The sequence below is a fragment of the Elephantulus edwardii genome, unplaced genomic scaffold (genome assembly GCF_000299155.1).
Source record: "Elephantulus edwardii isolate Elephantulus edwardi_28Jun2011 unplaced genomic scaffold, EleEdw1.0 scaffold00007, whole genome shotgun sequence".
NCBI classification, from domain to species: domain Eukaryota; kingdom Metazoa; phylum Chordata; class Mammalia; order Macroscelidea; family Macroscelididae; genus Elephantulus; species Elephantulus edwardii.
In genome coordinates, this window is record NW_006399757.1 from 31,471,424 (window position 1) to 31,496,443 (window position 25,020).

General features: G+C 40.2%; 1 pseudogene; it reads right to left on the bottom strand.

Annotated features, from left to right (window-relative positions):
- Positions 1 to 1,103: 1,103 nt before the first annotated feature.
- LOC102867611 lies at positions 1,104 to 25,020 on the bottom strand (annotated as a pseudogene).

Consider the following 25,020-nt stretch of genomic DNA (forward strand, 5'->3'; position numbering starts at 1 on the left):
CTCATAACTGACCCACTATTGGATTTATTTTATGGGAGGTAATTACCCATATCTTTCTGTGAAATCTCTGGTGGATTTCAATCACCAGAGACAAAATCTTTGGATTACCAACGCAAGGCTCTATGGACAAGGCCGTGAAAGTTCTCTCTCTCTACACACACACACACACACACACACACACACACACACACACCCCACCCCCCTCATAAAATGCGAAAGACACATTGCCACTGAGTCAGAACAAACTCATAACTGACCCTCCAGCCAGCTTCTGGAGGCCGCAAACCACACACGGAGAAGAACCCCCTTGGGTTGGCAGCACAGCCCCCTGTGGGATATATTACTATATGCACATATTAAACGATGAATTAGTTAACTGTTAAAAGGAATTGGCTCTTGCTGTTGTGAATTCTGGGGACTGCAAAGTCCCAGGAAACCTCAGCAGCCTTGGGTCCAGCTCAGCAGGTAGGGGTCTGGAGATGAGCTGGAACCTCCGGCAGTATATTTATTTTTCATTCTTGAGGCAGAATTCCTTTTCTCTTGGTGAACTTCAGTTCTTGCTTTTTTTTTTTAAACTTGAATACAAATAAGTCAGTTTATTTACAAAATTATAAACAGTATCAACTGAGGCACTATCTCTGGTTCTGGAAACAACGGCCAATAGCCTTCACATTCAGTGAATGGTTCTGTTAGTTTTAGATGTAATCTGTACTCAATGATCCACTGTTTTTTCAAAAAGCATTTCTGATTAATTCCAGGTCTGTAACTGATAGACACATGGATCATTTCCTTCAAATCTTATTTCCAGAACTACAACACAACTGGATAGAATAAGAAAGTATCAAACAACTGAATAAAGATTAAAAAAAACCACAAACCACCAAAATAAATATCAACTATTTCCTAAATATTTTCCAGGTAGATTAAGATAGTAGTTTCTATCTTAGTTTAGATTTTTGGCTTGAAAATAAGTATAATTTTTTAACAGGTCACACAATTCAACAGTTACCAACATCTATCCTGTTATCACTGGTTTACATACAGGTTACATTTCTTGATACTATTAAGTAGGGAAGTACTACAGTATTCAGGGCTCTGTGCTTTTAATCAGAGTCACTGCTACTGCTTGAGGAATCTTTTGACATAATCTCTACGTCATCTTCGTTTTCCTTGTTATGCCCAGGAGGTTCCAACAGAAAGTCATTACTGTGATTTGGCGGCAACATATTCATTGACATGTCACTGGACTGCCATGGATACTGTGGAGCAAGGACATCGGGTAATCGCTGCGGCCAGTGCATCCCCTGGTAGGTGCCCATTCACACCATTAGTGGAAGGATTATTCATTTGACCCAACAGTCCACTTCTCATCTCTAAATCTGTTGGGTATGGTCTCCGTGGGTCCCCTGGAATCCATGTCAATGGGGCACACACAGCATTATTTGCACTAATCCTATGTTCATACTTAATGATTTCTTCAGAGGAAATAGCACCTTTTCTTGCTTTTTCTATTGATTTGCGTTTTTCTTTTGCTTGATAAACAGCTGTTGCTGGTATCTGTTCTGCCTCCTTTAGCTGCTTCTGTAAGTGCTGAATATCACTGTCTCTCTTCTCGACTTCTTTTTCTAAAACTTGCATTTCATGATGGACTTTCCCCTGATTAAATGCTAATTTCATTAGTTCTTGAAATTCTCCATCTCTGTGAATTAACAACTCCAGGATCTGGACAAGACCTCCAGATCTTCCAGGGCAGAGAGCACCCGCTCTCGTGTGCTTTTACCGCGGGTTGCGCCGGGGCTGCCACCTGGACGCTCCTTCTCCTTCTCCAAATGCGAGGATGACGCCTCAGTTCTTGCTTTTAAAGGTCTTTGACTGAAAGCTCACCCACACTGTGGAGAATAATTTGTTTTACTGTCAGCTGACTAAATTTTAATAATATGTGAATACCATAATAGCAACACTTAGAGTAGTATTTGACCACCAAACAATTGGACATCACAGCTGTTATGGATTGAATTTTGTCATCTCAAAATACATGTTGGAATCCTAATCTCTATATCTGTGAGTGTGGAATTCTGGTGTCCTTGTGGGAGAGGAGTTGTGCATTCAACACAGTGGCACACAGTTCAAATCTATCAGCTGCTCCACAGGAGAAAGGTGGCCAGTCTCGTCTTATGCAATTTGTTATCTCTGAAAACCTGCTTGAGGGTCAGCTAAGTGTTGGTTCCAAACCACTGGCACATAATAGCGACATACCTGTGAATGTAGTCCTGTTAGGGATGAAGGGTTTAAAAAGAATATTATTTACATTTTACTGAGTAGAATAGATGTTAAATCTTGTCACTATTGAGTTATAAAATTAACATGTTAGACACAGAGACACCTATACCATGTGAGGCTGAGAAACATCCAACCAACCAAACAACAAACCAAAAGAATACGTAGACCTACAGATAAAAAGAACAGGTTCAACCTGGAGAGGGTTAAACCAGGCTGCTCCTTGGAGCAACGATTCTGAAGCTTCATCTGACACACTTTGGGCATGTTGCAAGGTGGGACCAGTCCTTTGAGAGGGACGCCATGCTTGGGAGGGTGGAGTGATAGCACAGGAAAGGAAGACCCTCGATGAGATGGATTGATTCAGTGACTGGGGTAATAGGGTTAAGTGTGTCAGAGACAATAAGGTTGGCACAGGATAAAGCATCATTCAGAGCTGCTGTACGTAGGGTCACTATGAGTCACAAGCAACTTGATGGCACATAACAATGAACAACAATGGCAAGGAAGGAATAAGACAAAGCAATAAGACAAAGACCATGATTTGTACTTTCAGCCTGTGAGAGAATAAACTTCTGTCATTTAAATATCACTTTTTATTTTATAAGAGATAAGAGGAAAGAAAATGAAACAGAGAGGGAGGGAGGGACTTCAGTATCACCAAGAAAGCAAAGCATGTCCTTTAGGCCTGGGGATCTTGTATAGAGAACCTGCTAGATGCAAAGATAGGTTGATGCTAAAACACATGGAGCTCTCCAAGGGATGCAGGACCCAAAGTTTTTGAAGCAGATAAGGACCATCTCTCAGAGCTAACAGAGTGAAAGCATTCTGCTGGTACCCTGAAGTTGAACTTCTAGCCTTCTCAACTATGAGAAAATAAGTTTATGTTTGTTAAGGCCAACCGCTGTAGTATCTCTGTTGTAGCTGCATTAGATAACTAAGACAGAACTAGACTATGTATATGGTGAACTAGAGACAGTTCAATTTGACTGGATTCCTAAGGGTCCATCAAGTAAGAAGATACATGCTGAAGTCAGAAAGGCATTTGAGACCAAATTCTACAGTGCCACCTGCACAGAGTATCAGAGTGTAGGTCAGAGAATTGGCCCATCTCTTGCCCTTAGGAATATTAATCTGGATGCAATGTGCTGTGGGGATTGGATTGAGGAGTTAGTGAAAGTACAAGATACAAGACAGTAAGAGAAAAGTAACTGTTTTAATTAAAGGAGAACAAGAAAGGTATGGATATGAACGAAATCACAGAAGACAGGCTCAAACAGACTGTGCAACGAAGCCAAGGCAGCTGACCTTGGGAGTTGTCTGTTTGTATTGCAGGAAGGGTCATCGTGCCTTTTAGGACAAGGGAGAATGTCAGAGGAGGAGAAGGGGGAGGAGGAGAGGTCATTTGTGAATCACTTTAAGAAGCTTCAAAGACTCAAATGATGCATTACCATCAGATTTAAATACACCCTGCCGTGGTTAGCGACAGACTCAGAATGATACACTTATGTCATGGATAAATTAGGCTGGCTGTTTCATGTCTGCAGTGGGGGAAATGTGTAAGTCTGTGTCTGTAACATACATGTCATTGAATTCATCAATGTGTTTATAATTTGTGCAAAAAAAATTCAGAAACCCAGTCTTCTTCCTCTTTTTATTCTAAGAAGGTTAAGCTGTCGTATAGGTGATAGACTTGGATTCCACTGTGGTAATATTCTCTTAATTTAAAAGATTCCTGCATGTTACTGATTGATGACTCCAACATTTTGTCTTTTTTTTTCCTTAAAAAAAGGAAGAAAAGAAAAATCTAAAACTTTCCATTTTAATACTTTGCATCTCTGATAAGACACTCTTTCCACAATGATAGTTGAAGGATCGCAGGATCTGAATGATGAAACAATAATTTTGAGGGAGTTTAGGGTTTTAATTACTGTTTCATTTAATTGCAAGTGGATACTGTGGAGACGAGGGAAGAGCCATCAACAAAGGAAATAATTGTTCCAAAGAATTACATCTGCACTTCATTCTCCATCAAAAATTTCTCATTAAATATGTGTTTCTTTAAAAGTAACTCAAAGCAGCTGATGAAATACAAGAGCATGGAAAGTTTCAAATCCCAGTGCAAATTTGGATTCATCAAGGATCATTTGCCAGAGACTTGACTCAGTGGCAAAAGCGCTTCTCACTGTTCCTCACAACCTTGGTTGCTTTTCATCCTCAGCTTCAGATGCTGGCAGTTTTATTTCCATAGCCGGGTATTTTCCACTTAAACACTTCCTTTTCATACTTCTGGTGTCTCTCAAGCGTCATTACTGTTTGACTTTTCCCTTTAGTAGTGCGAGTGACTCTGATTCTTGTATTTCTTTCCTTCAAGAGCATGAGTAAAGGAAGGAAAATAGCCTGAAGAGGTGGCAATCCTAAAAACCCATCCAGGGATGTCTAAGCTATCATCAAAGATCCATATTCGTGAAAATACAGTTAATCAGGCTTATTTCCAAACATCCTCCAGATTTTTGGAAACCATAAAAATCAGGCCTGTTGTCTTAATTACCTAATATTGCTGTAAGAGAAATACTGCAAGTGGATGGCTTTAACAACAGAAATTTTTTCTTTTACAGATTAGAAGGTTATAAATCCAAGTTCAAGGTGCCGGCTCTGGGGGAAAGTCCTTGTTTCTTTCAGCAGCTGTGGGCTTAGTGTTCCCTGGAGACTTCCATGTGCTCTGACCTTTCCCTGTGTCAAAGAGCTTCCTGTAACAGGGGCCTAGATCCAAAAAGAAGCCCTCCACTACTGGCAATTATTTCTTGATGGTCCTGAGAGTCTTCTGTCAGTTTGATTTCCTCTGCTTTTTCCTCTGGTGAGATAAAGTCTCCTGTTACAGGTCATACCCTACGAGAAATCCTCTTCTGTCTGATCAGGGCCTGTCATGTAATTAGGAGTGCTACATTCCACCCTTGGTCTTCCTATTATAATTTGGTTTAATTGAGATCATAGGGGATTAGTATATCATGATACACGTGTATTTTGGAGGAACTTATTTAAATTCATTCCGGGGGGGGGGAGGGGGGAACACACCTTCCTACAAAAGAATAAGACCAAAACATGGCCAATTCTGTGAAACTAGTACTGCTGATAGAAGCTAAAATAATGTGTGTAAGTGTGTGTTATGTGCCAATGAGTTGGAACCAACTCATAGCTGATCCTCCAGTGGATTTCCCCCTGCCCCCTCAGTGAATTTTTAGAGGTTATGAATCACATGGGAGGAGTTTGCCCATATTACTCCTACAGAATATATGGTGGATTCTAACTTCATGTCTTTGGTTGGCAATGCAATTCTTTCACCCACAAGGCCATGGAGAAAGAAAAAAAAACAACAACACAAACAAACCCAAGTGACAAGTTCAAAGTTCATGTTTTATTGCTTCTCTAAGGCGAGAAGGCTTCATTAATAAATTTATTGAGCATGTATTATGTGTCGGAATAGATTGTCAAATACTGTGGGATTTATTTGCCTGTAATACATAGTTGTTGTTGTTGTTGATCGCCATTGAATCGGGCACTACTCATAGCGACCCTATGAACAAAAGGCCTAACGCCTTTATATAACTATCGACACTTATCAAAGTTTATAGTGTTTCCAGAGGCAGGTTGTAGGGGCCAAATAAATGTTTTTCAAATGAAAGAAAAAGATTGACTGTAGAGAGTCTCACACGCCAGGAGAATGTGCTGTATATATAGGTAGGGGGAAATCTTGTTAAAGCAAAGTTCATCTAAATGGAGATGATTTCCTAGAGCCAACTCTGAATGGCAGGTGGGAAAGTGACTACGGAACAGTCCTTAGAATGGTGTACTAATTGGAACAATAAAGGAATCAGCTATGCAAGTAAGAAAGTTGCTGTTAGATGATATTGAAACAATTTTGACTCAAAGTGACACCATTTAACAGGATAGAACAATCTCATAGTGTTTTCTAGACTTTAATTCTTTTAGAAAACCAAAAGGGAAGAACTTGCTAGTAGGCATTTCTCAAGCAAAAGAACAGAAGAAAGCATTCAGTTCTTAAGTTGCAATACTGAAAGTTTCTATGGGCGATATATTTAAGAACTCAGGAAGCACCAAAAGAAGATGAAGAAATACACAGAATCACTGTACTAAAAAAAACTGGTCAACACTGAACCATTATGGGAGATAGCATATGATTAAAACCCAATGGTAGTGAAGGAAGAAGTCAAACTTGCATTGGCAAGAATTAAGGCCCCAGGAATCATAGAATATCAATTGAGATACTTCAGCAAACAGATACAACCACAGGCATAGTCACTATTGTATGCCAAGAAAGTTGGAAAACAGCTACCTAGCAGACAAACTGAAAGAGATCCATATTTGTGCCTATTCCAAAGAAAGGTGATCCAACGGAGTGCAGAAATGATCAAATAATATAATAAATATCATTATTGTTGTTGTGTGCCCTCGAGTTGTTTATGACTCACAGCGAACCTATGTACAAGAGCCCTAAACCCTGCTCTATCCTGTGCCAACCTCACTGTCTATGACACACCTACTCCCATCACTCCAATTACAGAATCGATCCATCTCATTCAGGGTCTTCCTTTCCTGCACTGTCCCTCTACTCTCCCAAATATGATGTCCCTCTCCAAGGACCAGTCCCTCCTTGCAACATGCCCAAAGTATGTCAGATGAAGCTCCAGAATCCTTGACTCCAAGGAGCATCCTGGCTTCAAAAATAAAATTCTCCTGAAGATTAGGGGGGAAAAAATGGTTGCAATAGTACATAGACAAGAAACTGCTAGAAATTCATACGGGATTCAGAAGAGGTCATAAAGTGAGGAATATCATTGCTGATATGAGTTCTGGCTGAAAGCAGAGAATTCTAGAAAGATGTTTACTTGTGGTTTTATTGACTAGAAGAAGGCATTTGACTATGTGGATAACAAAAATTTATTAATAACGTTGAGGAAAATGGGAAATCCAGAGCACTTAATCGTGCTCATTTGAAGCCTGTACATAGACAAGGAAGTAGTCATTAGAAGGGAACAAGGGAATACTGCAGATTGTAAAAGTAAGAATAGGCGTGTGTCAGAGTTGTATTCTGTCAGCATACCTATTTAATCTGTGTGCTGAGGAAATAATCCAAGAAGCTGGACTTTCAGGACTGGGGGAAGACTCAACAACTTGCGTCGTTAAGATGAAACAACCATGCTTGCAGATAGTGAAGAAGACTAGACCTTACTGAAGAAGTCAGACTTTAATATGTATTACATCTCAACGTCAAGGACACAAAAATTCTCACCGCTGGACCAAGTTGCAACATCATGATCGATTGTGAATAGATTGAAGTTGACAAGAATTTTATTTTATTATTTGGATACACAATCACAGCAATTCTAATAACAAGAAATGAAAGGGTGTATTGCATTGGGTCAATCTGATATCAAGGACCTCTTTAAAGCCATAAGAGGAAGGATAAATTATGTATACTGTATTGAAACAGAGGGGGGAAAGAACAGATTAGAGGCGATATATGATTGAGTATTATGGTTAGCACAGGAATCCAGAATTAAGGCTGCATAGAGAAGTGTACTCGGGGTTGGGGGTGGAGGAGCAGGGATGGGGGAATTGTATACCAATGAAGAAATTTTTTTTCCTTCCTTTTTCTTTTTGGAGAGGGGAGCGAACTTGTGGGGAGGGGTGGGCAGGGAGAAAAGTGCAGCAATGAATGAATGGAAATCCAAACTCTCTGTAAATGTTTATTAAAATTAATAAAACAACAAACAAGAGTAAGATGTGCTTGATCCAAGCCATGGTATTTTCAATTGCTTCATAATCATAAGGAAGACTGAAAAAGAATTGGTGCCTTCAAATTGTGGTATTGGCAAAAGGTATTGGATGTGCTATGGACTGTCAAAATAACAAAAAAATTACGAGTGCAGCCAGGGTGCTTTTTAGAGGCAAGGATAGTGAAAGTTCAACTCCTTCCTATGCTTTGGGCATGTTATGAGGAGAGGCCAGTCCGTGGGAAAAGATATCATTTGGGAAAAGCAGAGGGTCAGATAATGACCGGAAGATCCTCAATGAGATGCCTAGATATGTGTATGTGCAACAATGAACTTGAGCATGGTGTAAATAGTGAGAACAACAAAGATAGGATGAGGTTTACACTTGTCCATAGGGTCACTAAAAGTTATAGTTGACTGGATGACACATAGCAACAACACCAAAAACAAATCTTTTCAAGAGTAGACAGATAAGTCTTCTCTCCTGCGGAGATACGTGGTACACCTTTAAAAAGAGCTACGAATATTTTATTCTGTGTGGACTTAGCTGTTCAAGGGTATTAGGGATGCAGGGTGAATTCTGATGAGACTATCATTTCCTTCTCTCTGAGGAACTGCTGAGAGCACCATTGCCCAGTGTGGATCTGAGGAGCAGTTTCTGTTCTGGTGTACTCTGGATTCATGTTCTCCTGGCTTCTGCTAAGCTCTCTCTGAGTCTGACCCTTGAACTTCACCTATTCTGCCTGCCCAGCAGTTTCTTCCTTGTTTCAGGATCTTTATTACTATTTGTAGATTATTCTCAATCTCTGAAGATGTGATTATTCACATTTCACTTTAACATACAGTCTACACCAGTAGATGCAAGTTTTATTTCCTTCTAATATATTCTGCAAAATGCAGCCTGCTTATTTGAAATCTCTGTGTTCTTTACCTCAGGAAGAACAATGACTATAAAAAAAATTATAATAATGAAGCCACCATTAATTTGGTATTTACTGTTTTGTAGACACTGTGTTAACTTTTTAAAGTAACTAATTTAACTTTTGCCTAATTTAAACTAACTTAACTTTATAATTTAACTTATAAAGCTCAGGAATAAAGAATTTATGAAGTTGTGGAGGTTACACTTTTTTTTCTTGCCCATGTGCATGCAGTGCATGTCATTGGGTAATGATGAGCTATCAGCTGCTTTCATATAGAGAAGGCACCATCTTCTAGGGCTTCAGAACCTTCTCTTGAATCTTCTGAACGTGGCAAGTAGCTGATGAGAAAAAGAAGAGAGAATGTGAAGGATCGATCACACAAGGGTTTAGATCCCATGCCTAAAAATGTAGTGAGTCCCATTTGCAAAAATATCATTAGCCAAAATGTAATGCAGTGCCTTTGTCTAGGTGCAAGGAAACCTAGTCTTGTTTTATCCCCGGGAAGAAGAGGAAATGGGTTTGCAATTATCTCCTGAGTCTCTTCACAGACATGTTATGCAGTAAATAGTGCCAGATCAGGACTTATACTCAGATCAGTTGGACTTCAAAGGCAAGTTCTTAACTCTGTGTTCGTAATTCTTTACCCCCTCCCATAAGATTATTTCTTTCATTGTGATGAATATATGCAGTCAAATACCACTCCAACAATTGCTCTGTGCACATCTTACTGATACTACTTGCTGTTGTTAAGTGCCATCGAGTCACTCGTGACTCACAGTGACCCGAGGAACAGCAAACCTGAACTCTGCCTTGTGCCATCCTTACGTCTCCAACATGCTCAAGTCCATTGTTTTAGACACTGGGAAAAATCTATTTAGTTGAGATTCTTCCTCACTGACTACATTCCAACCCTAATTATGTTCTTCAGATTGTGCAGATATTCTCACCATCTTTCTGCTAATTGTTCTGTCATCATTGACAGAATTTAAAATTCACTGCACCTAAGCTTCTCATCTAACCTTTTGAATTTCTCTTGTCAGTTTGTTTAAAGGAGCACAATATTCAAAGCACACATACTTATTAAGGTAAACTATTATGTTTTCTTTTTGTTCAAGGAAGACTTCAGGAGATGGTTTTGGTTCAAGACTTAAAGTGTAAAGATTATCTCAGAATAATAGTTTCATGGGTTCATCCAGCCTCAATAGCTCCAGAAAAGAAAGTTTCCATTGAGAATTTGCAATTTGGTTCCATAGTCTTCCTGCTTTTGATCAGGATTTTTCTATAAAATCTGTAATCAATGTGATTAGTGGTGGCTACCAAGCTCCAGGATCTAGAATATATAAAATACTGGTATAACTTGGTGGCGGGAACTATAAAACACTTGACTAGAGGGTATCAAAGAGGATATGCAAGTCATCAACAAGCACATTAAAAGAATACTGAACATCTTGAAACATCAGAGAGATGCAAATGAAAACAACAATGAGATGTTACTTTGCTCCACTCTGATGGTTAAGATAGAAAAGGGGGAAAATGCAAAACAAAATAAAAACAGAAAAAATTGAACAGGACGCAGGGAAGTAGGAAGTCTTCTGACCCTGTGCTGCAGCTAGGTATGGAAGGAGACTCACAGTCTCCTCTTTGTCAGAAGGCTGATTAAGGGCCAGGCTGAAGATGGGTTACTTGAAGGAACATACAAATGGACACAGTGACGTTTTCCACTTTATGTGTGAAATCATAAAACCTCCCTCCAGCTCAAGGGTGTTGTTTCTGATTAACTGATTCTTGCCTGAGAACCAAAGACCACATTAATCCGAGGACTTTGGACTTTCTCACTGTGGCTACTTTGCGCTCTTATTTTAAGGTGCTTTTTAGTTCCATTTCATAGAGTGTTGTTTTTTCTGCCTTCTCTTTTAGTAAACTTTACCTGATTTCAATGATTTTGCTGCTTTTCTCTAATTATCCCAGAAACCAGGATAAGGGCATAGCCATCCTCTTCCCCCTCCTCTTTCTCTGTAACACAAAGTTAATAATTTCCGTTCTACCTTAAGTTTCATTGAGGAGTCCTGGCGCCAGTGCTCACCTGCTAGCCAGAAGGTTAGCAGTTTGACAGGTGTAGCAGTCTACTTCTAAAAAAGATTTACAACTGGGAGAAACCTATAGGGTTGTTATGAGTCACTATTGACTCAAAGGTAACAAGTGATACCATTTATTATACCATAAACTATGTCATTGTTATGAGCCATCAAGCCACCTGCGTGCGACTCATAGCGACCCTATGTACAACAGCCCTAAACCCTGCTCTATCCTGTGCCAATCTTACTGTCTCTGACACACCTACTCCCATTACCCCAGTCACTGAATCAATCCACCTCATAGAGGGTCTTCCTCTTCTTCTCTGTCCCTTCAACCTCCCAAGCATGACGTCCTTCCCCAATGACTGATCCATCTTTGTAAGATATCCAAAGTATGTCAAAGGTTCAGAGTCCTTGCCTCCAAGGAGCAGCCTGGTCTCATCCTCTATGGGACTAATCTTTTTGTTCTCTAGCAGTTCGTGGTATATTCAATACTCTTCTCCAGTACCACAGCTCAAAGGCTTCAATTCTCCTTCTATCATCCTTAGTCATTGTCCAACTCTCTGATGCATAGAAAGTCAGAAAAGCACAGACAGGTAGAAGGAAGGAAAACAATCCCATACAACGATGATTGGTTTTATAAGATGCTATGTCCAGTTGTTGTTGTTTTTTAATGTTACATAGTTTGTGTGTGTTTTTACGTTGTGAACATCACAGTGTTTATAAAACTGTATGTCTTTCTTTATTCATACAACACTATAAATGTTTTTACTTATTTAAATCTCAGGAACAGTCATTAAATAATGCCTTTCTGTTTCTCTTATTGCTGTCAAGTTGGACCTGACTCATAGCTGACTGGATTTCCAAGGCTGTAAATCACATGAGAAAAGGTTGCCCATCTTTCTCCTGAATTAAGTGATGTATGGGAGTTTAATCAACCAGTTCCCTAGTTTCATTTATTCTTGTGAATATTTTATAAAAATAATAACACGGTGATTTACATCTTTATGCATGAAGTATTTTCCTACATTTCTGTTACTTTCTTGAGATTTATTACCACAACTGGGATTGCTAGAAAAATCACCATTTTTTCTTTTTTAAACCCAAGCTATATCCCTAGACTCCAAGCAATGTCATCCTGGAAATTCTTTTGCCCTGAGATTCTTTCAGGCTGTGCTTCACATTACTGGTGGGAAAAAGAATTCTAATCGCTACTGATGTAAGACAATTAATTGTACATCTATCTACATGAAAGTGAAATTTATGATATTAAAAAGCACAAAGCTGAAAGCTTGGCCTGCTCCCTCTGCACTTGCCAGTTGTGATAGTAGCTCTTCTCTGACAACAGTGTATTACAGTTTGGTTGGAAGTTCTCCAAAAGATGCTTCACTTCATCTCTACTTTCAGCAGATCTTGATGGTTTTTCTGTTTACCCATGGGGAAAGATCCACTGAACCCACATGTATAATGTCTGACACAAATAGTTAACTTCTAAAGTTTTGTTTTGTTGCTTAGCTTAAGCTGTTGATAGTCAACCTATGGTATTAGTACTGGAGGATTACATTGGACATAAATGTCACTCTGACAGTTATGTGATGCATTTGGCTTTAAACAAACACAAAATGCTCACACATGCAACATATTGTCCTCTCCAAGGGACCTGGGCATGTATTTATACCAATGATGTGTCATCATCCAAGACACTAAAGACCTGCTCTTTTGAATCTGTTGTTAGAGTATCCAGCTCAGTCTTTTAAGTATCTTCAAAGAAGGAAAAAAATCTGAATCTGTTCAGGGAGAATAGGATCTGTGAAGACTTTCAAGAGTATCTAAAGTAAAATCTGAGTTGGGAGTAGGGTGAATGGGAGGATGGACAAGAATAATAAAACAAAACAGCGAAGAGCCTCTTCAGAGAACCGAGACTGACTTTGTGTGATTAGTGCAGTTCCGGACATGAAGATGATTATCAGAGAAGGAGCAGGTACATTTTCAAGGCACAACAACATTGGAACATATGGATGAAAGACAATGACCAAGCTGAAATGCCAAATACTCAGAAGTGTGTGTGTGTGTGTGTGTGTAGGCATTTTTGTATATTTACCCTATGCTTTACTTACCAATTGTGACAGTTTTTTCTCGAAAATACCTAAGTGTTATTGTTTAAATGAATTTTTTTTTTAAAAGCCTGTAAGTGAAGAAGAAAAAAAAAATCTATGCACTGAAATTTGTAAGCTTAATCACAATACCGGGAGAACCCCAACTCTAAACAATTATCTTTCATCCATTATAAAACAACATTCACCATAGGGGCTCTGGTGGCCTGATGATAAGATGCTGAGCTGCAATCTCAAAGACTCATGGTACAAATCCACCAGCTTCTTCGAGGAAGAGGGATGCAGCCAACATTCCCAGGGAGAGATGGTCTTTCTGGAAAGGGCATATGGGCAGTGACCACAGCAATGCAAACCTCATTGTTCTCAAATCAGAATCGACTTACAGCTGATCCCCCAGCGGATTTTCACAGACTGTAAATCTTTCTCCTATGGACTCGCTGATATATTCAAACCATCAGAGGAGCATGGCCTCTGGGTTAACTGTGGCTCCCCATGGACTGGGCCACCACAGCTCCCCACAGTATTATGTCAAGATTGAAATGACATAATTCAGCAGTCTTATATCTCACTTTGCATTATCTGCTGAATTTTTTTTTCCATTCCATGAAGTTTCTTTTGTAAACAGTAATTTAATACTTAAAATTGTCATATAGAAGTATCACTTATGTCATAACTGAGCATTTACTTTTTGACATAGTTTTATTGCAATAAATAACATCACAGTGAATAGCTGCATGTCTTTGTAAGGTGCATGAAACAATAACCATTCTACAGCCATTTATTGTCCTTGAGTTAGTTTCACGTTATAGTGGCTCTGTGGGAAAGAACAGGATGACCATAGTTTCCTAGACTGTCCCTCCTTCCAGGAGCAGACTGGAACACCATTCTCTTGTGGAGTGGTTAATGCCAATATGACACATTTGCCTGAGGCCTTATAGGCAAGGCCAATATTATTCTTGCCTTTCTTGTGGAGATATTAAATGGGAAATAAGTGAAAAATTTATATAAAGTGTATAACACGTATTCTTTTTGTTGGATCAGTATGACAAGTCCATAATGTAGAAACTGTAAGCATCTACATTTTGCAAATGAGGAAATCAAGGCACAGAGAGTTTAGAGTTCCCAGCCAGCCAGGATTGGCATACAGACACAATAAATCCAACTCAGCTTCTCTGGTGCTATCCTTAGTTTACATATTTAGAAGGAGAATTCTGAGGTCAAAAGGTCTTGCTTATTTTAAGGTTTATGGTAAGAATGTCCAGATTTTTTCCCCCCCAGTAGTGAGGACCACTCTCGGAGTTTGAGTATTTTATTTCGCCTCAGTTAACGCTGAAGAAGCTAACTCTTTAATTAGAAATATGACAAAGAAAAAGTAATTAATTTCCTCATCTCCCGTCCCATATTGTTGTCCTTAAGTTGGAACAGACTCAAAGTTGACCCTCCAGAGGGTTTTCAGAGGCTATAAACTGCACAGAAGGAGATTGTCCACCTTTCTCCTACAGAGCACCTGGTGGATTTGGACTGCCTGCTTTGGGCTAGACAATGTAACTACTTGGTCACTAGGCCACCAGAGATTCCTACTCATCAGTTGTTACACACATCACTTGTTCTAAAGCAGAGGACTTTCTTTTTGTTTCTCAGCATGGTTAATTATGTCATAGGAAACTCTGGTAACCTAATGGCAAGAAGCTGCACTGCAATCCCAAAGGCACACGGTTTGAGACCACCACCTGCTCTGCAGAAGAAGGATGGATAATCTCCTGCCATAAAACTGCCATGAAACTCTGAAAACTCGCTGGAGAGTAAGCTGGGGGTTGGTTCTGACTCTCGGTGCACAATAACAATAATAACAACAATTACGTCGTGGTCACTTCCCAAGTGCTCATACAACATATCACGTACATTTCACAGGGAGGTTTTTCTGTTTAAGGAATAAATGCATAGATGGGAGCAGAGAGAGGATGTGAACCAGTAGTCTTGTGAATCTGGAGCTCTGTATAAGCAAAAACCTTGAAAAACTGTCCTCCAAAATCAGGGGAGTGATTTTTGAACATTAGAAAGTTTATTGGAATCTCATATTTCCATTAAAAATTTATTTGGGGATGTTTATGCCATAAAGTCAGAATAGACTCATAGCTGAACCTCCAGCAGGTTTTCAGAGGCTGTAAATTGCACAGGAGGAGACTACCCATCTTTCTCTGGCAGAGAAGGTGGTGGATTCGAACTGTGGGCCTTTGTGTCGGAAATGCAGCTCCTTAATACTAGGCCACTAAAGCTCCCTATTAAAGACTTAATAAGCATTTATTAAACACCCTATTTACCAAATTCTACCAGAATTTCAGTGGCCTGATGGGTAGGGAGTTGCCCCGCTAGCCTGAAGGTGATGCCTTTGGTGGTTTGAATCCATGAGCTGTTCTGTAGGAGAAAGATCTTGTTCTCTGTGGTTTACAGCCCAGGAAACGTGCTGGCGGGTCAGCTGTGAGACAGTTATGACTTGATGGCAATGAATTCGAGTTTTTAGTTCTTCCGCATAGTTTATCATGAGTCTTAAGGGAGACAAAGTAAAATTCTTAATGTGATCTTGGCACAGAGTAAATCCTCATTAAACACTGATTTTGCTTTCTTTCTCCTCTTCGCCTTCTCTCTTCCATGCCCGCTTCTCCTCCTCCTTCATAGAGTAGTTGTGGGGCCTTGGACATATTTCTTATACTCTTTGAGCTTCAATTTCCTCATTGGAAAAATGGATATTATGTTTTATTATATATCCTCAGTGTATAGTTTTAGTGAGGATGAAAGGAAATATTTTTTGTAAAGCAATTAGCACATAGCCTGGCTTAGTCAACAATTTGTTGCTTTGATCCCTTTAAGACCAGTTAATATACTTTAGGTTGGTTGTTTAATTGCTTGGACTGTCTAAACGAGCAAACGGACCATATGTACTTTATTAATTTTCAGTCTTATTGAACTCAGATATAGAATAGAATTATATATAAGTAGAATATTATTTATATTTTATGGACAAAGGGGTTAATACTAGTCCGTTATTTTTTTATTTTGTGTTCTTATCAACCTTTTTTAAAAAATCCTTCTTGCTTTTCATGTTTCTTTTTAAAGTTTGACTATAAGTAATATAGCAGAAGTGAGCAGTTAGTTGATTTCTGCCGGCCACGTGGCATCTTGGTTTCCAGGTCTGAAGGATTTATCTTCCTGACCTCTAGTAGCAAATCCACCCTTCCCTGGGGACGAGGCTTTCTAATTTTTTCACTGTTTCTCCTCTTGTTATTGTCTTCAGGGACCCTTCCTCTGCTTTCATGCCTGCCATGAAATCCTGAAGTTTCATGTTCAACCTTCTTCTTTTCTCATTTTTCACTCCTTTTCTGTGCAATCTTCTTTCTGTCTATTGTGGCTTCATCTTTATTGTGCAACGTACTGTCTTTGTCTCTCACCTAGAGCATATGGGGATGTCCAGTTGTTGATACTTCCTCTTAAAAAAGCTGCTGGGAAGTCACGTTCAATGTAGAGAACCAGACCCATCATTTTCCCCTAAACCACTTCTACAACTCCAATCTTAACCACTGGCATTTAGTGGGGGGCAGCGGGAGATCACTTTAAGTGGTATAGTAAAGTGCCATAAATGAATTTTTTGCCTTTCTGAATAATGCTTGTCTCACTTTTTAAATGCCACCTTCTCTATGAAGATTTGTTTAACTTTATTTTTGTATGTGTCATAGGACTGTGTTTTATCATAGAACTGATAATATTCCCTTTCTATTCCTCACTTATATTGCCTTTCTTCTTGGCCAGGGGTCAGCAAACTTTTTTTGTGAGGGGCCAGAGGGTAAACATTTTAGGCTTTGCAGACCATATGGTCTCTCTTGCAACTGTTCAACTTTGTGGTTATAGCGTGAAAGCAGCCATAGACAAAACATAAACGAGTGAGTGTGGCTCTGTTCCAATAAAACTTTATTTACCAAAATAGGCAGCTGGGTGGATTTTGCCCCTGAGTTGTGGTTAGCTGACCCCTGTTTGAAAATGGACTTCTAGAGGGCTACTTAATAAGGATTTGGAACTTAGCCTATTACCTGCCAGATGCTGTAACAAGCCCATAGACCTAAAGGCAAATAAAACCTACTTTATGACCGTAGGGCACTCATAGGAATCCCCACAGAATAATAGACTATTATGTGTCCTGTGATAGAAGTGTGCACACTATGTGTGTACCAAGGAGTCTGAGGTGAGGGAGGTTGTCCAGCTGGCAATGAAGGAGAAGGAAAGAGCACGAAGCCAACACAGTAACATTCTGATTGAAAGGATGACTGAAATCTCACTAGCCTGAAGATCTAGGAAAGTAAAGGCAAAGGTGCAAGATAATAAGGTTAAGGATTGTATATTTGATAAGTCTCCTGATGCAACTACAAAATGGAAAGGTAGGTAGAAGAAGCCCAAGTTGATGTTTGAAAGACTAGTTGAGGAAACGCTAAATGTGTTCAACCTTAAAAGAGTTGCTTGAGCTCCACAACAAGATAAAGGTAAACAACCCAGTTGAAAAATGGGCATAGGATACGAACAGACACTTCAAAAAAGACATTCAGATGGCAAATAAACACATGAAGAAATGTTCAAAATCCCTAAGTATAAGAGAGATGCAAATCAAAACAACTATGAGATGTCATCTCACCCCAGTAAGAATAGCACAATTTAACAGAAAAACAAATAACAAATGCTGGCGAGGTTATGGAGAAACTGGAACCCTTATTCACTGTTGGTGGAAGTGTAAAATGGTGCAACCCCTATGGAAGGCTGTATGGAGCTTTCTCAAAATGTTGGAAATAGAAATACCATTTGACCCAGCAATTCCACTCATCATTGGGTTCTGGGTCTTTCTTACCTCTGTCTTGTGTAATGACATTCTCTTCACTATTCTACTGTTGTTGAAGATGTTTTATTTTTCTTAAGAGTAACTAAATTATCACCAGCAACATATAAAAAGACATTAATTTCTGGGAACTGCCAGACATTTTTAAGCTAGATTCAGAAGAGGCCTTGGCAATCAGGGATATTAAGACAGATCTTAACTGCAAGCAGAGAATATTAGAAAGATGTTTATTTTTGTATTATTGAACATGAAAAGGTTTTTGACTGAATGAATCAAAACAAATTGTAGCTAACACTGAGAAGAACAGGAATATCAGAACACTTGATTGTGTGCTTATGTGAAACCTGTACATAGACTAAGAAGCAGTTGTCTAAACAGAACAAGGGAACTCTGTATGGTTTAAAATCAGGAAAAGTGTGCATCAAAGTGCATCAATAAAGGCATAAATTTTGTACTTTTGAAAGCTTTGGAATTTTAGAGGAGAAATCCTAAGAGGAATTCTGCGATGATGGTGGGTGGGAAAGGAGATGGATATTTACGCCATCCCCTTTTCCTTTTGAATCAGGGTGAAGTCTCTCAGGGAGGAGTGATAGGGAATGGCAAAAGACACACTGACAAAGGAGATTAATCAGAACTTTGACAAGCACTGTGGCAATGGGACAATTAAAACAGACTTTCAAGGGGGGGAAAAATGAGGAACGAACTGGGGGGAGGGTAGAGAAAATATTGCAACAATGAATGAATAGAAACCCAAAATCTCTGTAAATGTTCATTAAAATTAATAAAATTTTAAAAAGCTCCAACCAACAAACAAAAAAAATCATTAAACTTTAGGGTTTCCTCCCACCTCCCCCCCAATAAAGCATCCTTGAAGTGCCTTAGTCCTTTTTTTTCTGTAAACTTTTTTGGATAGAAAATAAACGAAGGCATTTTGGCTGCAACCTACCACTGTACCTACAGAAAGCAGCTTCTTAGAATCCGCAAGCAGCTTATGTGTGCACGCGTGTGCGTGCTTGGCAGAAATTTCCTTGAGCAGCTCGAAGCACCACTTTAATTCCCATGGATGCTGCTTGTTCCTCAGAATGGAAAAATGTTCTATTTTTGGCCACAAGAATATTTCTGGAGGGGGAGGGGAAAAAAGAAACAAAGTGTGGCAACAGTTCATATGTGTAGCTTCCTGAGTTTTGAGAAGTTTTAAGAGTTGAATTCGTGTGGGGGAAGAAGGGCAGCTTCTTGGAGATGGTGGTTTTGGAGTGAGAGAGAACTGATTAAGTCTGGAGCCCTGAGTTTAGACTGGAGGCAGAGAAAAGGTGAACCTGTGGCTTTTGGCTCTTGGCTTCTGTTTGTAGGCAGTGGCTGGTGTGGAGAAAAAGGCTTTTATGTACCTGAAGAAGGAAAGCATGTGAAGACATGGAGTCTCTGTGTGTAACAAATCTGCCTAGGGCCAATGCCCAAACAAGACAGCTCTATTGGTTTCCTGTCTTAGTGTTAGAGTTGGCCACATGACTGTGGGCGGGATGAACTTCCAGGGTCAAATTCCCAGTAACCTCTGATCTCCAGGGCAAAATTTAATGGCCAACTACCAAACCCTTTGCTGTGGTGTCACTTGTGACTCAGCAACCTTCTTGGACAGAGTAGAACTGGCCCAGCGCGGTTTCCAAGGCTATAGGTCTCTATGGGGGCACACTGGCCCATCTTTCTCCGGTGGCGTCACTGGTGGATTTGAACTACAAACATTTTTATTTGTAGCTTGCTCACTGAGCCACCAAGGCTCTTTTAGGGTCAGCTATAAAACAGGACCAAATTCACCACCACTGAGTCACTTTTGACTCTCCATCAGATTTTGGAGGTGGTAAATCTTTAAACGGAGGAGACTACCTATCTTCCTCCTGTTGAGCCACTGGTGGACAGAACTGCTGACCTTTTGATTAGCAATGCAACACATACTGTACTATGCCACGAGAGTGCCTTCGAGTCCAGCTATACAAACCACACTTACTCCTGTTGTGTCAGAACCGACTCATAGCTGACCTTCTATTGAGTTTCGGGTGGGATTTTTCCGTGTTTTTCCTCCCTCCTCCCTCCCCCAAAGTGGAGCTTTTAGTAGTGGTTTTAGTGAACCAGGAGAGAGGTATGGCCTTTGGGTTAACAACACAAGACCAGTTACAGAATAAATGAAATCTCTGTGGGCTCTCCCCACTACCAGACACCTTTCCAGGAAATAGTTTTTTCTTTCCATTGCTTTCTTTTATTGCTTTATTCATATCTTAGATATGAAATAGGGAGATTACAGAGGGCAGCGTGGGCAACCAACACCTCTTAAGGAGCATCGCCTGTGGAGGGCACCTTGTCACTGGGGCGTAGTGCCAACCAACACAGCTCAGGGGCGTGTGGGATAAGCTAGAAGGGGTGTGTTTAAGTGGTTGGTGTGCTTGCAAAGAGTGATTACAGAAATTCTAAGCGAAACCCTAAAACCTGTGGAAATGGAGCTGTGCCTGGCTGCTCTGATTAAGAAAGACAGACTTGTTTAGTGGGAGTCATGTAATTCTATATCCTGAAGCAAACTGGGGTGGGGTTCTGTGAAGCAGCCTGGGATTGTCTCCCTCATGAAGCTGTTGAAATATTCTTGAAATCTAGTTGGTGTTTCTGTCATCTGCTTCAAACCTAGCCCTCAGGTATAGAGACAATGGGTTTCTGGGTAACATTTATTTTTGTTCTCTTGTCATGAAGAGGTTCTGTATCTTGAGTTACAAAATAGTGAAAAAGACTGGTTATAACTTGTTGCTTCCACAATGTGTTTTTGAGCAGCTATGTTCTTGAAAGCAGCTCTGAATTGATACCTTGTGAGGCTGGGGATTTTTCTTCTTGGCTACAGCCTTTTGAAATGTGTTCAAGATTGAAGAACTTGCACTGGTTTAGGAATGTAGACAGACTGTGTACAGTGTCTTTCCTTGGAACCAGAGGGATTTCTCACTCCTTACTGTCTTTTATTTAATGAATACATAGTAAGCGTCCAGAATGCACCAGTCACCAGGTCAATATAAGAAACATTTTCTCTGCCACTAAGATGTTTATCATCTCATGGAGGAGACAGAAAACATATAAGGTTATGTACATTCCAAGGGAGAACAAACAGGTTTATCCTAGAGCCAGTGAGACCAGTTGTTCCTTGGAGGCAAGATTCTGAAGCTTTGTCTGACATACTTTGAACATGTTGCAAGGAAGGACCAATCCTTGGAGAGGGATGACATGTTTGGGAGGGTGGAGGGACAGCGCAAGAGAGGAAGACCCTTGATGAGATGGATTGATTCAGTGACTGGGGTAATGGAGGTAGGTGTGTCAGAGACAATAAGAATAGACACAGGATAGAGCAGGGTTTAGGGCTGTTGTACACAGAGTTGCTATGAATTGTAGGAGACTTGACGGCACATAACAACACTCTGAGGAGGACTTTGGAGGGAAACAAATAAACAAAAACTCAGCAAGAAAATATTGGTAGAAAAGGATTCCAAACAGTAGGCAGAGATGACCTCTGTATTCTTGTTAGGTGCCATCTAGTTGATTCTGACTCAGATTGACACTGTGTGATAGAATAGTACTTCCTCATAAGATTTTCTAGCTTACAAACTTCTATTTTGTGGTGAGCTTTCATCTCACTGCTTCTGAACAGGAACAAATAAATATCTGACCCTCTAGCAGATTTTCTGAGGCTGTAAATTGCATGGGAGGAGATTGCCTATCTTGCTCCCAAAAAGCTGCCAGTGAAGTACACAATAAGAAAAAGCTACGAGAGCTCAACACGTAGTACTTAAAAAGAAAGAAAGAAAGAAAGAAAGAAAGAAAGATCGTTAAAACAATACTAAATAATCTGTCATTTCCCCCAGTTGATCAGATCTCTAAGTAGATTCCAATGGCTTAGTGGGTAGTGAGTTGCACTGCCAATCCAAAGACAGGAGATACAAATTCACCAGATGCTCTGCCGGAAAAGGATGGGTAATCTCTTTCTGTGCGATTTCCAAACTACACAGAAAACCTTCTAGAGAGTTAGCTATGAGTCAGTTCCAACTCAGTGACAATGAAATAGTTGTTATTTATCAGATCTCTTTTCACTCTGAGGGCTCCACCATTTCAGTGTTAGTTGATTTTGCATGCGCAGGCCTGGTATAATTTTAAACCATTAGTATTATTTTTAAAAGGAAACCTGGTGGCATAAGAGGTACAAATTTACTAGTTTGTCAGGAGAAAAATGGGTAGCCTCTTCTAATGATATGTTGTTGTTTGTTGTTCGGTACCATCGAGTCGTAGGCGACTCATTATGACCAACCCTGTGAATGAAAGTCCTCAACACTTGTGTGCGAGACTTTCATCCTTTCTCTAACTTCAAAGGATTTCCGAAGGCAAGCTATTTACGGAAGTGGATGCCACTCCTGCTTCCAAGCTTGTTGTAACCGGGAAGCTCCACCAAACACTGTCCACCATGGGTAACCATTTTCGCATTTGACACATCAGTGTCACAGTGTTCAGCTTCACAGCCATCACAAGTTACCTCTGTACGGCAAGTGGACACACCAGGGCTGTACGACCTAGAAGAATGTTTCACCAAAAACAATTAAAGACAGGCCTTAGGGCTGCGGATTAGAGTCACCCACCTTTGGCTTGGTAGCATCACTTTCGGTCCTCTAGGCCAACTGGTCTCTCTCTCTGTTGTTAAGTGTCGTCGAGTCGTAGATGACTCATAGCGACCCTATGAACGATATACAGCCTCTAAAACCCAAGTTACAGTCACTGTGAGTTGGACTGCTGGTGGCTTGGTGATAAGGAGTTGCACTGGCAACCTAAAGACAGGTAAAGTGAATCCACCAGCTTCTCTGTGGGAGAGAGATGGGTAATCTCCTCTTATGTGGTTTATTGTCTCAATGTGGCAGCTGAGTCTGTTCCAACTCCATTCTTGGTACATAGCAACAGTGTGAGTTAGAATCACTCAACAGTGCTGGTTTTGGTTTTATCACCCATTGCACTGTAATCTTCATGGCAGTCGATCACCAGCTTTAGAGCTACTGGCTGGTGCAAACTGTCACCTTTCAGTTAGCACCAAGAGCTTAACTGTTGCATCATCAGAGTTCCGATGGACTTTCTAGGTGGCTGATACATATATGTTAATATTTAAAGAGGCAAGTAAGGTGAAAAAAATTGGGGTGGGGATGAAACTTTTTTCAGCCAGAAAATCCAGCGAGTTCAAAGGTCCTGAGGCAAGAAAGATAAAGCCCTCTTGGGAACTGATTAACACCTATGCAGCTGGAACAAAATTCAACCCAGGCTGGATCCAAAGGGCTGGATCCCAGAGGACCTTAGAGTCTCAAGAAAAAGTACTAATTTCTCCTAAGAGGATTGGAAAACCACTGAAAGACTTGAAGCTTGAGGGGTGACATGATTTGTCTTACAGTTTAGCCAAATTATCAGCTGCTGTTGACGAGAAGAGGGCTACCAGGGCCAGAATGGAAGCTCATGTCCAAGCAAGAGATAATGATGGAGGTGGCAACAGCTCCCTGCTGTCTGTGTTTATTGTCTCCTTCCACCGATTCCTCTTTTCTTTACCTTCACTGTTTTCTGGAGAAAAATTGAGTTTTCTTTGTAGTAAGTATTCATGTTGGGCTGGTGGTGTAGACCTTCTCAAAGTTTGAGTTGATGATCTCATTTCATTTTCTGAATAACTTGCTTGAGAGATAGCGTCTAGGCTATTTTCTTCATCTGACAGATCGGCAAAGCAGAGGATGTGAAGGTTGTCAGTCCTTTCACTCCGAGACTCTAGGGCTCTGTGATGTTCTGTGTTCCCTAACCCACTGGCCTTTGTCTCTGCCTCATCACTCAGGCTTCTACCTTTGGCTAAAGAATCATTTGCAAAAAGGGTAAAATCTTTTTTTAAAAAAATTATTATTAAATTTTATTAGTTTTAATGAACATTTACAGAGATTTTGGGTTTTCATTCATTCATTGTTGCACTGTTTTCTCTACCCTCCTCCCCAGTTCATTCTTCTCCCCCCACCCCGAATGTCTGTTTTAATTGTCCAATTGCCACAGTGCTTGTCAAAGTCAGTTCTGATTAATCCCCTTTGTCAGTGCATCCTTTGCCATTCCCTATCACTCCTCCCTGAGAGAGACTTCACCCTGATTCATAAGGAAAAGGGGATGGTGTATTCTCTTAGCTACTTCCTGCTGAAAAGGGACGCTGTGGGTTTCAGGGTGAAGGTCTTCTCTCACTACTCTAAAGGGCCCAAAAAGGCTAAAGTCTTGATCCTAAGACAGATGTAAAAATAATAAAACTACAACATGCCAAATATTTTATTTAACTCATTAATGCTCACAACCCTTGAAATAGACTTTCCATTGGGTTTCTGAGGCTGTAAGTAAGTTGTATAGGAGCAGATTATGCATATTTCTCCCTCAGAGTGGCTGGTGGATTCCAGCCTTGGGAGAGGGGTTAACTTTGGGTTAGGAGTGCAGTTCTCTGTGGAGGTGGCCACCAGAGCTACCGGATTAACTAATAAGGGAGCCAATAAAGTTTGTGGCCTGTTCAAAGAACATTTAAGGAATCAGGATGTCTATAATAATTTCATAAAGAAATGTTAGAATAAGATGTTGTTGTTTGTTGTTTTGTGCCATCAAGTTGCCTGTGACTCATAGAGACCCTATGTATGTTAGCTGTGGACCCTGCCCTATCCTGAACCAATCTCTGTCTCTGACAGACCTAATCTCATTTCTTGAGTCACTGAATCAATCCATCTCATCTGGGGTCTTCCTCTCCTGTGTTGTCCCTCTACTCTTCCAAGCATGACTACCTTCTCCAAGGACTGGTCCTCCTGGTCACGTGTTCAAAATATGTGAGATAAAGCTTCAAAATCCTTGCCTCCAGGGAGCAGCTTGGTTTCACCCTCTCCAGGACTGACCTGTTTGTTCTAGCAT